This window comes from Dysidea avara, chromosome 6 (assembly GCF_963678975.1).
Source record: "Dysidea avara chromosome 6, odDysAvar1.4, whole genome shotgun sequence".
Taxonomy (NCBI): domain Eukaryota; kingdom Metazoa; phylum Porifera; class Demospongiae; order Dictyoceratida; family Dysideidae; genus Dysidea; species Dysidea avara.
This window is the reverse complement of record NC_089277.1, coordinates 8,788,401-8,801,522: the sequence shown is the minus strand read 5'-3', so window position 1 is coordinate 8,801,522 and position 13,122 is coordinate 8,788,401.

Genomic DNA, 13,122 nt, shown 5'->3' with positions numbered 1-13,122 from the left:
AACCCCCCTCCCTACGCCCCTGGAGTTATGAGCGATTATTCACGAAAAATAACACCAATATGTTGTCACGCCTACAGGGTAAACCGCGTATGGGAAGAAGCTGAAAATCGGTGGGTGAATAGGTTAACTATTGAACCTCAAATATTTTGTGGTTTGAAAGAAATCGAGCTAAAAACCAGGAAGATACAACGAAAAAACCAACAGTGTTTAACAATTACTCAATCGAGATTAGCTAATAAAAAAACGACTACTTGCTACGCCTAACAGAAAAACCGCTTGGGTTAATGCTTTGAAATTCGCTGTACAGATGGAGTATTCATCTTAGAATGGATGGTGTAGAAGAATCATACTTAAAGTTATAACACGAAATCTAACTTGGTGTAGAAAGTGCCAGAACGAGATACTCTAATAGAGCAGTCACCCTGAAGAGAATTCAAGAAATCAGCTAGAAACAAGTAACCTATACAGAGATCAGCTACAAAGAATTCACCCTGTAGAGAGATCAGCTAGAAGAAGTTACCTTGTAGAGAGTTCATGCAACTATGGAAAGAGATAGTTCAGCTAGAAGAAATCACCTTGTAGAGTTCAGCTACAAAGAGACCACCATGTAGAGAGTTCAGCTACAAACAAATTGCCCTGTAGAGAGATCAGCTAGAAGAAGTTACCATGCAGAGAGTTCAGCTACAAAGAAACCATCATGTAGAGAGTTCAACTACAAACAAATCACCCTGTAGAGAGATCAGCTAGAAGAAGTTACCTTGTAGAGAGTTCAGCTACAAAGAAACCATGCATCATGTAGAGAGTTCAGCTGCAAACAAACCACCTGCATAGAGAGTTCAGATACAAATCTCCCTGTAGAGAGATCAGCTAGAAGAAGTTTCAAATCACCCGGTAGAAAGATCAGCTAGAAGAAGTCACCTTGTAGAGAGTTCAGTTACAAAGCCACCATGTAAAGAATTCAGCTACAAAATAGTGACCTTGTAGAGACATCAGCTTGAAGAAGTTACCTTGTAGAGAGTTCAGCTACAAAGAAACCATTCTGTAAAGAGCTCAGCTGCAAATAAATCACCTATATACAGAATTCAGCTACAAACAAATCACCCTGTAGAGAGATCAGCTAGAAGAAGTTATCTTGTAGATAGTTCAGTTACAAACAAATCACCCTGTAGAGAGATCAGCTATAGAAGAAGTTACCTTGTAGATAGTTCAGCTACAAACAAATCACCCTGTAGAGAGACCAGCTAGAAGAAGTTACCTTGTAGAGAGTTCAGCTACAAAGAAACCATCATGTAGAGAGTTCAGCAACAAACAAATCTCCCTGTAGAGAGATCAGCTAGAAAAAGTTTCCCTGCAGAGAGTTCAGCTATAAACAAATCACCCTGTAGAAAGATCAGCTAGAAGAAGTCACCTTGTAGAGAGTTCAGTTACAAAGAAACCACCATTTAGAGAGTTCAGCTATAAACTAGTGACCTTGTAGAGACATCAGCTAGAAGAAGTTACCTTGTAGAGAGTTCAGCTACAAAGAAACCATTCTGTAAAGAACTCAGCTGCAAACAAACCACCTGTACAGAATTCAGCTACAAACAAATCACCCTGTAGAGAGATCAGATAGAAGAAATTACCTTGTAGAGAGTTCAGCTACAAAGAAACCACCATGTAGAGAGTTCAGCTGCAAATAAATCACCCTGTAGAAAATTCAGCCACAAACAAATTGCCCTGTAGAAAGGTCAGCTAGAAGAAGTCACCTTGTAGAGAGTTCAGTTACAAGAAACCACCATGTAGAGAGTTCAGCTATAAACTAGTGACCTTGTAGAGACATCAGCTAGAAGAAGTTACCTTGTAGAGATTTCGGCTACAAAGGAACCATTCTGTAAAGAACTCAGCTGCAAACAAATCACCTGTACAGAATTCAGCTACAAGCAAATCACTCTGTAGAAAGATCAGCTAGAAAAAGTTACCTTGTAGATAATTCAGCTACAAAGAAATCACCCTGTAGAGAGATCAACTAGAAGAAGTTACCTTGTAGATAGTTAAGCTACAAACAAATCACCCTGTAGAGAGATCAGCTAGAAGAAGTTACCTTATAGAGTGTTCAGTTACAAAGAACTACCATGGAGAGTTCTGTAATAAATATATGTATTATATATATAATTTGTACATTTACTGATACAATCAGAAATATTTAAAGTACATCCGCTTCATCTTTTCTTCTTCCTGTGGTAAAGAAACAAAGATAGGTTTAAAAAGTCCCAGAGCCGGCCATAGGCTGGCTTTGGGGTATACAAATACAAAAAGAAATGAAATCTAATCCAAAACAGCCAAGCTGTAAAAAAAGAGTTTGGCCCTCAAAAAGGCTATGGTGAAAAAAGATGTGGAATCCAAGGTGGTGGTCAAGAAATGGCTGTGATGGTAGGTTAATGGTAAAAATTTTAATAACAACAATTCAGGTGAATTTTTGTGCCAAGACCAAGCGGCACCAAATTCATCTGAATTGTTGTTATTAAATTTTTTACCATTAACCTACCATCATAGCCATTTCTTGGCCGCCACCTTGGATTTCACATCTTTTTTCACCATAGCCTTTTTGAGGGCCGCACTCTTTTTTACAACTTGGCTGTTTTGGATTAGATTATATATTACTGAAAAGATTGAGATACTCTAATAGAGCAGTCAATGTCTCTAATAAAGCAGTCACACTCAACTTGGACTTTTTTGGCATTCAGCTTTTCCACTGGGCACCCATAAGTTAAATATCTTCCTACACCCCTGACCAGGTTTTAATACACAGCTTTATTAGTAGGTATACCAATTTATCAGCAATTACAGGGGCAGATTCAGAGGGGGCTTTGGGGGCTGAAGCCCCCCCTTCATATTTAGGCTTTACTTGATCAATATGCTGAGTATTATAATGAAATTTTGTCTTAGCATAATTATATGATCACTATTAATACAAATACTCATAAAACCACCTTATAAACATCTTTCCAAGGTATTATCAGTGGATTTATGCTAAAGTTTATGCAACAAGGACCCGGATCAGCATTGGAGGTGTACAAGATCGAGATACTCTAATAGAGCAGTCAGCTAACTACTCTAATAGAACATTCACTGGAAACATGTAGCTAGTTGGTTCTGTTATGGAATTTTTCCAAATCTGCCTGCACCTATACATACAATGAAGTGCATTGGTCTGTTTAAAGGGCTTCATTCATCTACTTGTGTAGTTAATATGTATGGCAATACTTAATTCAAGTACACAATTTCCATTGAAAATGCTCTCAGATTCAATCTTGTATTCAGTGTTCAAATTTCAAAATTTTCCACTTTCAACATTCCGGCTTATTCTAACATGCACCTACTTCAGTGTTGTGCAATTGTGAGAGGGGTGCATCATGTACTTGGTTGTCTGCACCTACCCAAACTTTTCCATTAGCAAAATGCTTCAGAGAGCCATATCTATAATCTAAAGGCAGTATATAAAATATCTACACTGAGGTAGAAAATATTATGAATTTTATGTGGAAATATCTCCAAATTGCAGTAGCTATTTTAGCATCTATTTTTCAAAATTTTCCTGGGGCATGCCCCCAGACCCCCTAGTTTCTTAGCATGCTGGGAAGTGTGCGAACTTCGCACACCTCTACCCAAGTCAAGAGGTTAGTATCTTGATAGATCCGCCCCTGAATTAGACCCTTTTTGTGGTGGATTTGGTGGATTTTGGAGGTGTCTAAGTTACTTAGACCCTTTTCATGTTTACTTAGACCCTTAGACCCTTTTCATGTTTATTACGCGCACCTGCACCGGTAGCTATAGCGTTGGCAATGCATCGCCACCTGAAAATTAATTTTAATCCGTAACTGTTGTTACGGGTGGAGAAATGGCTTGTTTCTACTAATGAATGCTACATTTCTCTGTTACAAGCAGCTGTCAACAGTGTTAAGGTACAACAACTACATAAATGGTCTAAATAACTTAGACTTCAGACCACAGGGGTCTAAGTAATTTAGTAATCCTCAGGCCCTGTAGTAGCGCCTTCGCTTCGCTCAGGTGCCACGACACAGGGCCATCGAGTTACTAAATTACTTAGACCCCTGTGGTCTGAAGTCTAAAACCACAGGGGTCTAAGTAATTTAGTAACCCTATGGCCCTGTGTCGTGTACTACAGGGCCTGTGGGTTACTAAATTGCTTAGACCCCTGTGGTCTGAAGTCTAAGTTTAATATTTAGACCCTTTATGTAGTTGTTGTACCTTAACACTGTTGACAGCTGCTTGTAACAGAAATGTAGCGGTCATTAGTAGAAACAAGCCATTACGGGTTTAAAATTATTTTTCAGGTGGGCGATGCGTTGCCCGGCAACGCTACCAATGCAGGTGCGCGTAATAAACATGAAAAGGGTCTAAGTAAAGGTCTAAGTAACTTAGACACCTCCAAATACCACGAAATCCACTATAACTATTACTTAGACTAGAATTATATTTAATGTAAATTCACAACCAAGGGAACGAATAACACTGTCTGATAGCTTGAGGTGCCTTACTGTGGTCATAATGTTTGAGTTGTTAAATGTGAGTTACGTATTAAATGTGAGTTGTTAAATGTGATGTTAGGGCTGATATTTTGATATCCAGTCACAACTGAATGTAAATTAGTTAGATGTAGTGAAGTCACTGAAGTGTTGTGTGTTTGTAGTGAGCTAAGTAATAGTTAGACTTCAGACCACATGGGTCTAAGTAATTTAGTAATCCGATGGCCCTGTGTCGTGGCACCTGAGTGAAGCGAAGGTACTACTACAGGGCCTGAGGGTTACTAAATTACTAAGACCCCTGTGGTCTGGTCTATAAGTTATTTAGACCCTTTATGTAGTTGTACCTTAAAATTGTTGACAGCTGCTTGTAACAGAGAAATGTAGTGTTCATTAGTATAGAAACAAGCCATTACTCCACCTAAAATTAATTTTCAGGTGGCGATGCGTTGCCAACGCTGCTAGCGCAGGTGCGCGTAATAAACATGAAAAGGGTCTAAGTAAACATGAAAAGGGTCTAAGTAACTTAGACATCTCCAAAATCCACCAAATCCACCACAAAAAGGGTCTAATAATGGTTGTACTACTTCCATTGCTAGAAATTGGCAGATTTTGTAGATTATTAATGGCTTCTCCTGTGTAATACCGGTATGTTGGAAAATGATCGGTAGCTGATGGCTAGCTCTGCAGCTCTAGAAGCAGACAAAAATGTGTGGTGTTGGAGTATGTATTTCTGTAAGATGTGTAGTTCCTAAAACAGCTCTGTACTAAAACCACCTCATTACCTTAGGTATGGTTGGGACTTACTTGACATGGTCATGCAATAATGAAATGTTCTTATTAATACAGTTTTGCTATGTTGAGGACCTACTTGACATGGTTACTACCACGTTATTGGTCCTAAACATACTGAACTAATGTGTGTTACTAAGTAAAGTGGAATAATACTTAAATAGGATGCTGCTAAATGTGTTGAACACCTTGACACTTCTCCATGGTCCCATTTTCAATAGTGTATATACAAGAAATCAGGACACATCAGTGTGGTCCCAAGACACATGAAATAGACATAGAGAACCCACTTAGTAAATTCTAAACGTCAACAATAATATTAATAATTTTGAAGTATCAGTGGTCTTAGTATAAAGAGGTAATAAGTACACCTCAGCCCTTGGTCACTGTAATAAGGTTGTATTAGGTTTTTACACTGTCCATGTACCATCTGGTAATTAGTTAATCTTAGACTTCTTAGTATATGTGACTGTTATATTAGGGTGATACTATATACAGTTAATTTCAGATTACTTACAAAAATTGTAATTGAACTATTTGCATGAAGAAAGTGATGCCAACATCAAATTAGAGTGTTACAGTCAACAACTTCATCTAAACATCACTGTGTGAAGATGATTTGGTAGACAGTCACTACCTATATGCACAGTCACACACATGTTTTATTTATAATATGGCATGTGACATGTACTACATTACTGTTCATCTTACTGTATGTGGTAAAATATTGGTGGGGTAATATTGAAGTGTGCAATTCTAATATGCTCGGAGGGACTACTGTACCAGGTAAACAGATTACATGTACATGCTGAATGCAGTTAAATCTGTTAGTATACAAACCCTTTGAATGGACTCATTACACAACAATTCTTGGTCCCACAGTCAGGACCGCCCACAGGGGGGGGGGGCAACTGGGGCATTTTTCCCCGGGCCTCAGCCTGAAAGGGGCCCCGGGAGGCTCCATGAAGGCCCCCTGAATACCTGTTTAAAATATCGATATACTCTAATAGAGCAGTCAGATCTAAATACTCTAATAGAGCAGTCACAGTATTCTTCAGAGGAGCAGTGTAGCAAGCTTATAGATAAGGAGATATGGTTGGTGATGGGTAGTTATTATCATTGCCAGCAGGTTGTGACCTTTTTTTTTTGGTCTTCACCTTACAACTTGGGTCAAGGGCCCCACTTTAACTCTTTGCCCTGGGCCCCTTAATTTCGCTGGGCGGCCCTGCCCACAGTGTCCGTTATAGAGGAGTGTCCAGTGTAATACAAACACAACACTTACGGACATTACTCACAAAGTGGTAATACTATAACCACATGACAAGTGTACATTATTCCAGTTACAAAGATTCCAGAAATTAGCCAGACACCTGTGGTGTGCAATAGAGGAAGTGTTGTATAAGGTGATCTCTTTCATATACTGTTTCAATAATGTTGATGTCTATTACAAAATACGTACACTTTGTGGTTAACTGATTTTGAGGAAGTTTTGTTCCTTTACAAAGGTAGAATTGTTTGTAATAGTCCTTTATTCAAAGGATCCTTCAAAGAGATCCCAAAGCTAGCCCACTTAGGCAAGTGTATTTATTTTACCAGTGTGCTTGGGAGCCTTATAGTTAAATCAAGTACAATATATAGTTCTATATATGGCTGAATTTGAAAACTCACTGTAGGAGAATGCCATCAGTTTTAACTTTCAAAATCTGCTCTGTTATTTTATAACACTATGGTCTATGGAAGAATTGTGTGAAAATTTTAGATGAATAGCCTACTAAGTGGTAAAGTTTGTGTTTGGAAGCCTGACTTTGTCAATTTCAGTCACATAATATAGTTTGATAATTTGATTTCCACACTACACCATTTAGTAAAGGAACATTATGAGTCAGTTAGTAGATGGACATAGTAGTCACTGCAGTCACACCAGCTGCAGCCTGGAATTGAATATGTGTCACAGTAGTCTATATATAGTAACTATTCGCCTTTACTACAAGTATAGTAGCTGACTCCATCACAAGTTCTCAGAGAGAAATGTATCATATCATGCACTATATGGCTTTCCCACAGAAAATGTGAGGTGTGAACATTTATGGACCATGATTGCATAGTGTGTCTGACATTCGAATGATATTTTGATAGGTCAATTATACCGCACATTAGCCAAATTCCACAGTTTTACATAATTCTACCCCTGAGTTATTAAATAGTTCACAAAATTGTTCAAATATTTTTTGTGCAGATAACAAAGCCCATCCATATTTAATTCAACTACTCTAATAGAACATACACTTACTACATGCACAAAATACTCTAATAGAACAATCACAATTGAGGTTGTTTCACTACACACAACATCGCAGATGGTGTGCCACATATGATACAGTGTTTTGTTGGAAACTTGATTATTTTGTATTTGGTATTGTGTGTATTATAGGAGAACATAAAGTGAAAATCACAACACAGAAGAATTTGGCAGGATTATAGTGAATCACAGAACACAATAATTATGTTATTGTGAGTGTAAACACTCCAATGGAATTGCCTGTAACTACAAACTTTTCTATATATATCTTTATCTTTGTGTTATGCATTAAATGCAAATGACTACACAAACACTATGCACACAGTTACAGAATAGTTATAACTACTGCAACACATTGCTAATATCTCAAAGAGTTTTAAGCTGATAGAATAAACTTCAAGCAAATACAACTGTATACCTCAGTAATACAACTTGTGTAACTCATGCTTGTGCTATTGTGACCTCGTTACCAGATGTCTATGACCTCATGCATTCCCACATATCCACTTGAGTTTCAGGTTTCAGAAAATATGGCTATTTATGGAGTGTATGAAAGGTAACTTTATAAAAGTGTATTAATTGTGTTTACTTGAAGTGGTGTGTCTCATCACTAAAACACTCTTAATGAGGGATAGCCTATTGTATAAGCAAAAATTTCTATCTATCAACCCCATATAGAAACAACAATGAAGTGTTTTGACCTGAACAGTCCATTGTGCCCATGCAAAACTGTAGTCATGGATGCTGTCTATAGAGAATTCACATGTACATAATATATAACTCTTAATCTTATTTGTGTTCATTTGTGTTTTTTAGTGATTAATTAATGTTTATATAATCAGTTTCACAATTTATATACATACTAAACAAAACTATTATATGATTATCAATTACTACTTGTGAACGTACAATGCAGGTGTCCAATTTTAAGAACTATTATTATTATTATTATATTTGTTACTGTGCAGAAATCAAAAAGATTGTTGTGATCATAATGCATGTTCATGTTGGTACAAAACTCATCTAAGGTAGCCTAGGTAGGGGAGTGAATTACGAAGGGGGGAGTGTGTTCCAGAGTCTGATTGTAGAAGGGAAAAAGGGAAATTTATAAATGTCAATCATAGTGACAAGCTGTTTATAATATCCTTCCCTTGATGGACGATGATTAGGTATTAGATCATTTGTAGGTATACTTAAATTGCCATTAATTATCTTTTATATTGTAGTTATTTTAGACTTGTTTCTTCTTTCTTCGAGGGTAGGTAAATTTGATGATGACATCATTCTTGTTACACTACTAAATCTAGAAAAATTATTGTAGCAAAATCTGGCTGCTCTCCTTTGGATGGATTCAAGTTGGTTTATATTGGTGTGGGTAGAGAATCAATTGCAACTTGCTTTATCACAAATATTTCTGGGTTTATGTACAGTAGTCACTGTACAAGTTTACAATGATCCTTACATATACCACATTCTATCAAGGCCATTGTTGGAATTTGATATCCTTATATCCATTATGCTTAGCTTAGATTAAGCCATGGATGATATTGGCAGTCTAATTTGACTGATTTTGACATTTTTCTGGAGAATACAAAGACAACAAAATGTGGCATGATCCCCTTTTATATTGTAATGGACTTTCACAATGATTTATCTGGTTGTTGATGACAATAACAACTAACAGGTTTATGTTACATCTTTTTGTAAATGTGTACATACTATTGACAAGCTTCTAAGTATTGATGTGTCCTAATTTGAGGGGTCTAAATATATGCACTAGAAATGTGCATTGAGAAACTTTTTGGCTACAGATATGCAATAATTACCATGTTAGTGAACTGTACAAAACACTTTATGAATCGATATTGTTACCATTGCTTATGTGGCAAGTATACATACAGGGTAAATACTGCTATTTGCATCTTTATCAGTTTTTACAACACTTATTATCTTATTATATTAATTACTGTACAGCAATCAATACAGATTATAATGCACAGGTGTGTTACATTGTATGTGCTTGTCTAAATTAATATGAAAGTGATCAAGGGTTGGGGAGTTAGTTACAAAAAAGGGTTAGGTGTTCCAAATTTTAATTACAGAAGGGAAGAATGAAAACTTAAAGGAGTCAATTCTTGTGGGTAGTTGAGTGAAGTATCCTTTTCTTGTGTAATGGTAATTAGGTACAAAGTAGCAGGTGGGTAAATCAATAAAATGATTTAGTATTTTATACATCATAATACTCTTGCACACTTTCTTTCTTGCTATAAAGTGCTTGGTTTGAGAAGCCATCTAAGTGTATGTAATGTTGTAATGTTGAAGCACTTACCAGAATAAGCAGAGAACTTGCAATATTGACCATCCAATAAAGTGTGGGGTAATCCAGATAGCTAAGTCTTAGTGAAAAATGGGTGTGGGTGCCTTGTTCTCTGTGTTATGTAACAGTACCCTTACCATAGGCAAACAGGTACGGATGTGGTTTATGGCAGCTATATGTCTCCACAAACCCCTGGAAACCCCCTTCCATACGCCCCTGACACCTGTAGTATTATGGTATCCACTGAGCATTTCCTGGTTACTGTAACTTTAATATTAAACTGTCAATCAAAGAATACAATCTACAAACATGAGATTACAGTACAGAATTCCATGGTATACAAGAGATATACTATATTCTATTTATTGCCTATTGGAATTTGAAGGGTGCACTTATAACCTTAATTAGATCAGGTCCCCACTATATACACACAGACACACATTCATCTAGAGCAATGTGTGGCAGTTGAAGGCTTTGCTTTTGAGTGCATGTGTGTGTGTGTGTGTGCATGCGTGTGCGTGCGTGCATGTGCGTGTGTGTGTGTGTGTGTGTAAGCCAAGTTGTAGAGCACTGACATGGTATTCAGTAGGAGGTTCCATGTTTTTAATTTCTAAGTTCTGCTGTTTTTTCCTTCTTTACTTGCTAGCTTGATCATATGCGCACAGTGAGCCAGTGCACTGGGACACCAGCATGCACTACTCAGGTGCTATGAGTTAACATAGGAAACTCCTCCTTGGGCAGGATTTGTAACCTGCAGGGGCTGTACCATGTCGCACAGGTGAAGGTGTGGGCACCTGAATGGATCTTAACCCACTAAGCAAGAGCAAGACACAGGCAGTTGGGAATTTACTTTCTCAGGTACCCATTAATGTTACAGCTGTGTGTTACGCCGGTCCCCATTTAATTAACTGGGTACAGACACAGTTCTAAGGGGGTTTCACTGGTTTCTGGAAACCAGTCAGGTTTTTGAGATCGGAAAAATAATTAAAATGCTCACCAAACTTTAAGCCTAAAATAACACATTTAACTGTAACTAGTATAGTGATCATATACTGTAACTCTCCACTACAAAATAAACCTTCAAGCATTAAACGCATCTAAAAACAATTATCGCCCTAGACAACTTCTCGATAAGGTATTAAATCTCTCTTTGTGTAGACTTAGAATAAAATCCTATATTTTAGGGTAATTTTACCCATAGTTAACCATACAGTAGGTTCTATTAATTATTGTATGGACCCTGCCCGTACCCTAAAGTTGAAAACCAGTCAGCAAATTTTCTAGAACCGCTCCTGGCTGGGTAAACTGGAAATTTCTGAGTAGTTTCTTGCTCAGGAAAACAACAACATCAATTTTGTTGGATCAGGTCAACTAGAGCACACTTTATGTAGTGGCCTTGTGAATACCGGGCTCCTCTGATACATTGTATGGCTGATCAAAGTACTAGCAAAAAGTTAGTTGGCACCTGATCCAACCAAATACTGATGCATAAGGTTCCTTCCATTTCTCAGACAACAGGCAAGCTAGTCTTCTGTAAAATATGGTATGTATAGCATAGCCAAGTGGCTAGAGCATCAACCTGGTAGCTAATTAAAAGGATCGCTGTATGTTATATTTGTAACCTTTTATGTGTTTGTAAATGAGATGAATCTTTGTTCATTAAAAAAAAGAGTCTTAGCCATTGTGCTATGTGGCTCCCAGGTAGCTTACCCATGCATTGTGAGTCAGTTGAATGTGTATGTTGTAACACTAGTAAGTTGTCATATAAAGCTGCAGCACATGTTGCTGTCAGACCTTCAGTGCTGATCACTGTAAAGCTTTAATAACAATAATAACAATAAGTGGGTGTGGGGTGGGGCATGAAATTCAGTTGACAAGTGCATAACTTCTATACGAGGTTCTATAGTATATATTGAAGACAAAGGTGAAGAAGAAACCAAAGCTGATGCTGAACCCGACCCTAACCTAACGCTAGTACTACTTTTCGCGTTCCGGGCCTTAAGGTGAATGCTCGGGGCAACTTACTAGATGCATCCCCTAAAGTTCTGTGGTCCCTATATTTAAGAAGGGCAATCGTAGTAACCCTACAAACTATAGGCCAGTTTCATTAACATCTGTGTGTTGCAAAACTCTAGAACGAATAGTACACACTAATATTATGGAACATCTGAATAGTCTGAATATGCTCTCAAAGTGTCAATACGGTTTTCGTGCCAAACACTCTACTGAGCTACAATTGTTACACACAGTTCATGACTTAGTGTCAAACCTTAACCAGAAATCTCAAACTGATGCCATCTTACTTGACCTATCTAAGGCATTTGATAAGGTGTTACATCGTTATCTCCTACATAAGTTGCAGCATTATGGAATACGTCATGAGATCTTAGAATGGACTTCATCCTTTTTGAGCAGCCGCACTCAATATGTTACTTGTAATGGTTCCCAATCATCACCCATCGATGTTATTAGTGGAGTGCCCCAGGGCACTGTCCTCGGACCCTTATTATTCTTAGTTTACATTAATGACTTACCTGATTGTGTATCATCTTCTTGTGGCTTGTTTGCCGATGATTGTCTGCTCTATAGACCAATACATACTACAGGTGATAGTCGTTTCTTACAGGAGGATTTGTTACGAATTGAAGAGTGGGCTAATAAATGGAGGATGACATTTAACACAGATAAATGTGAAGTATTACAAGTTACTTTAAGTAATCCAAAACCCACAAACTATTTCCTGTACAATAATCAACTAAGAATGGTTAGTCACGCAAAATACCTTGGTGTGATATTGGACTCTAAGATGAACTTTAACAAACATATTACCACTATTTGCAGAAAAGCTAATAGTGTATTGGCGCTTCTTAAGCGTAATCTATATCATTGTAATTCTCAAATATGAAGCCAAGCCTATTTCTTGTATGTGAGACCAATACTAGGATACGCATCAATAGTTTGGGCACCATATACTAAGACTAACATTGAGAAGCTTGAAAGTGTTCAGCGACGTGCTGCCAGATTTGTGGTGTCTGATTATGATTTTTTAAGTAGTGTTACCAGTATCCTGAATGAGCTTAAATGGTGTAGCTTTGAGGTTAGAAGACAAGTAAGTAGACTGATGATGTTTTATAAGATATTGCAAGGTTCTGTCGCACTAGAACTACCCTATGAGATATCTCTCATTGACA